The sequence below is a fragment of the Athene cunicularia genome, assembly GCF_003259725.1.
Source record: "Athene cunicularia isolate RWA chromosome 1 unlocalized genomic scaffold, athCun1 chr1_part2, whole genome shotgun sequence".
In the NCBI taxonomy this organism is placed as follows: Eukaryota; Metazoa; Chordata; class Aves; order Strigiformes; family Strigidae; genus Athene; species Athene cunicularia.
In genome coordinates, this window is record NW_020799092.1 from 302,784 (window position 1) to 307,662 (window position 4,879).

Genomic DNA, 4,879 nt, shown 5'->3' on the forward strand with positions numbered 1-4,879 from the left:
AGGGCGGGGGTCCTACCGGGGGCGGGGAGGGGGCACAGAGAGAGTTGCTGATTGGCTGGGCTCCAGCTGCATCGGCCTATCGCGTTCTGGGCGGGAAGGGGCCGTGCTCTCCGGGGGTGGCGGGCTGGCCGGAGCGGCTGAAGGCTGCCGGGGGACATGGGCTGTCGCGGCTCACATAGTCGGATCAGCGTTTCCCACCTGAAGGATAAGCATTCTGGTCACCACGGCGGCAGCTGCCCACCCTGAACTTCACAGCACACAGCCTGGGACAAAACAGGCCTGGCAGGGCCGTGCCCTGGCTCTGTGGAGAGAACCACCCCTGCGCCACCGGCCTTCTCACAGGGCTGAGTACCAGCTCTGGCCGTGAAATCAATGGCAGGAGTGTAGTGTCCACTCTGTGACCTTACAGGCCTGTGGATACACAGTGTCTCTTAGTCCCTGTGCTCAGGTCAACTAGATTAACACAGGAGAAGGACCTAGTCTCAGAAAGTGAAGCAAAGAGTTGCTACAGTTAGAATAAGAGCATCGACAGCCTGTAGTGGTCTCAAAACAGGTGCAGTTCTTATGATACTTAGAACAAAGATTTTCTTCCTGTGTTGTATTGTCTAAGTGCCTTAAAGTTTGCTTGAAGTTGATGTTGCCCATTTAAACTCTGGCTCATGCAAAGGCCATTTGTAAGTTTATGCACTTGCTCAGTCTTGCTTTTTGTCAGTTGTGCAGACCCTTGTTCTTTGCTGTGAACATCTGGCCCCTGATTCAGTAGTTTTTGATGTGCTTGCATGAGTGAATAGGCTGCTGTGGCTGGGGTGGGAAGGGAGAAAGAAGCTGCTTTAGGTAATGCTTTTGTAAGTGTGGCTTACTTTAGAGGCTACCCAAAGCACTGTCTGAATAATGTGGGTCAGGGGCACTGCGATGTGCCCCTTTCTAGTGTTGGGCAAGAGAGGTAAGACGCACTATAGCAAGGTGGGGGAAGGATCACCAGGGAAGATTTTCTGTAACAAAAACGTCCAGATAATCTTTGACATCTCCCCAGATTAATATCACATGTTTCATCACACTTTCTAGGAGAAGCTCTCTCCTGCCCTTTCCAGAATGAATGCTCTTTGATTTCCTCAGTGAGCGTGTCAGATATATTTCTGTGTTTGGGTAGAGGCCATCTGAAGTTATCTTTAGATGTCACAGATCACTTTTTCCCTCCAGACCATCTGATAAATATAGTAGCCAGATTGTAATTGGGTTCCTTCATGGCTTTGCTTCAGTTAAAGAAGGGATTTTCAAACAACAAACCAGCAGCAAAGAAGAGGGAAAAAATATTTCAAGGGTGTTGTCAAACTCAAGGAGTTTAAGAGTCCTTAGTACTAGAGGTGTGACAGTAGAGAGATCTTAATGACTGGGGTTGATTGGGGTTATGGGAGTCTAAAGGGGTGGAGGATTTGTAGTCTATGAGAAATGAGCTCCATGTGGAGGACTTGAAAGGGCTGGTGGCACAAAATATGAATGTTTTCTCCTTTTGAACATTGCCTATCAACATCCTGGGGACATGAATAAATGCTATCTTCCTTGTTTAATTTGAGACTTGAATATGACTTACTCAAACTTGTTTGGTAGGTCCGTGGCAGCTGCATGTTGAACCCATGAGCCTCATCATCAAACCTGCATAGCACTGCTGCTTTGAGCTGCCTGCAGAAAGCTAATACTGTGCCCTTGTAAAGTACTTGGGCAAAGTCATGTATGCCAGTTACAGCTTATAAAGTCTAAAATAGCTTTAGATGAAGGCTAAGGAATGAAAAAAAATCCTCTGTGGCACACTGCAGCGACATTCTCAAATTCCTCCATTAATGTTAATCTAGTAAATCCCATTTATTTTGCTGACAAGGAAATCAATGCTCAGATAATCTCACCAATCTGTCACAGAATGAGCCGGTTGCAGATGAGCAGGTTTTCTAGATTCTTACTCCCAGTCCTGAGATTTAGACACAAAAAATGCCTCTGTCCTGGTTTTGGACTGTGATGTCTCTTCTCAAGCAAGATGAATACAGACTTGTTTGGGGTTTTTCGGCATTTGTTTTTGTTGTGTGGAGGCTTTTTTTTCAACACTACTTCTGACCAGCAGGAAAATTGCCAAAGAGTGCTAAAGTATCACAGTTTGGATTCTCACCTCAAAAGAGAAATCCACTGCATTTCCATCTAGGAGCTAAGGGAAATTTCAAAATGGAAAATTTAATTTTAAGGAGGTGCTCTGAGCAAGAGAATGGAGAGGAAACCACCAATGCTGTCTCTTGACCCTGGAAGTCCGGAATAACTAGTAATTATATCAATACCGAAAGGCACAGAGAGGGGTTATTTCAGTGAGTGAGGGCGGGCAAGGGAGAGAAGTAACAGTGTTAACACAGAGAGGAAGAGGATTTTTTATGGTTTGATGTTGATTTAAGCATGAGAAGCAGGTAAAGTCAATTGTAAAAAGGGAGCAGGTAAAAGAGGCTCATGGTTGAGAAAGAGGGCAGATACAACACAATTTGCCAGAAAAATCCCCACAGCCATTTGTTTCCCACCTTGTAGGTGTCCTTGAACCCTTCTGTCAGTTGGGAGCTTGATGGCTAGCAGTTATCAGCTGTTGTCAGTCACACTCTCCTGCCAGAGCCAGATGGGTCCCTGCAAGGTAGTGCCTCTCAAAAAGGCATTGCCTTGTCTTCTGTGCCTGCTCTGGAGGAGAAGGGGCAAAGGCAGCAGTTGAAGAGTCATTTAATCCCTAAGAGTTTGAGCTGATTCACAGGAAAGGAGCAGGAGGAGGAGTTTAGAAACCCACAGCACTATGTTAACGCAAGTCTGTGTCCATCACCATCCTTGAATTAGGTTTGGAGCCTTACCTTTGTCCTCTCTAGAAAGTGCATTGTCCCCTCTGTCTTTGGAGAAGCAATACAGCTAAATGGTGGAGTCCCAACTGAGTTGGTGCTGAAGTTTCCCCAAGGGAAGCAAAAGCACGAGGCTTAGCAAGGAGACTTTGTACAGGATGTTGATTTGGGCCAGTGGGGTTTATGAATTGAATGGAGGTTGTGAGAAAGGACTGTTGCATTGCTTTCTGCTGAACCTACGCTGTCTAGTGCAACAAAATGCTTGGTGCTTTCAAACACCCATTGAAATGGGTGAGAAGGTAATGATGCTTTGCTGAGGAATTTAAAACCAGTGAGACTGAGCGCTGTAGGGAACACTGGGAAAGGGCTTAAATTGGAGGAGGGGCACACAGCCTCTGATGAACTGTCAGAGCATATCATGGGCAAAGGGTTTCTGAATGGCACCTGGCTCATTATGGGTGCTTCAGATCTGTGACAGGGAGAAACCAGGAGAGGAGTCTGTGCAGTATCTTCTGTGCAGCCCCACAGTGGGCTCTTCCCTGACACGAGGGCAGAGACAATAAACTTGAAAAGAAGGAAAGCTGTGGAATTTACTCATACCACAAAGCAGTGTACAGCTCTGTTGTGTAAGTTATGCCAAGCTCAGGTTCTTTCTTATCTGATGATTCCAGATAACATTTATAACCTAGTTGCAGTCAGCAGGAGCCCATCAAATGCCAAGTGTGAAAAGAGTCAATGCTCTGCTTCAATCTACACCACAGTCCTCCATGGTTCTGGGTCTATCCCAGCAATTTGTAAGGCAGGAGGCTGGAATCAGACAAACTCCAATGCTGTCATACCCGGGGAGCCGGACTGGCTGCCAAAACAATGTGGCTTTGAAGTGGTCCTGTGAAGGGCCTCCTGTATGTTCAACAGCCAGTTGTTTTCAGGCTTGGAGGCAGATGGCATTCATATGTCCGCCAATAACCTCCGCGGGGCTGAGTTCTCTGCAGCAGGTCAGGCTCAGTTCGTTAGCACGCAGAAGTAGATGCTGTCTGATGAGCCCCACCTGGCAGGGTGCTGGGTGGGTGGCTGTGCCCTGTCTCCTGTGCTTGCTGGTTTTAGGGACTTGTTGCTGTCCCCAGCCATCTCAGGCTCAGATTTTGTGAGGGGCAGACAGCTCATGTGCAAATTACAGTTTGGGAAATGGGTCCAGCCACCCTGATCCTTCATGTGACTAATGAATAGGCTTTAGTAAAAGGATGAATTTCAGGATTTCAGAGAAAACTCCAACATACCTTACTAGGCTTGGACAGTCCCTTAGTGCTTGAAAGCAAGCAAGGAGGACTAAACCAGCATTAGCTCCAGTTCTCCCAAGGCCAGCTAGGCCTGGGTAAATTCAAGCGCTTTGTCCTTGGAAATGCCTCATGGTCACATTCCTGTTTTCCATATGTCCTAATACTGCTCTTCCAGCTTTGTATTTTTTGAGCCTGTGTTGCATTTGTGGCAGGTTTTCTGCTTTCCTGCAGCTTTTCATTGACCTACATGTGAACAGGGGTGACAGCAGCAGGATGATCACAGCATTGTGAGGTAACAGCAGAGCAATGTGGGTCACTTCTGAGGAAGCCCCATTTTCCCTTAAGTGGCCAGCCAGGTGAAGGAGCACGCACTGTTTGTTTGCATTCCTGTCTGAAAAACAAACCTGCTGCCTGACCTTGGCAGGACTGATGTGTTTAGAGGAAAAGGAGCGGTGGTTGGAAGCAGGTTACAGAGTGCCACCAAACTTAGGGAAGTGAGGGAAAGGTGTTTGCAGGCTCAGTTCATGTTTGTGTACAGTGAAAATGAGGATGGGGAAGTGTTAGGGAGACTTGACCAGCAAGGACTTGATGGTTAAAGGCAATTTTCATTTCATCCCTGTTTTTTTCTGTAGCTCAGAGCTTGCCAGCAGGCTCAACCCTGTTCCTGAGTTGTGAGTTTTTTGCTTCCATGGGCAGTGTTTTTCTTCAGGGGTGAGAAGAGTGGATGTGAACTTCCTTTCAGTAGAGCAA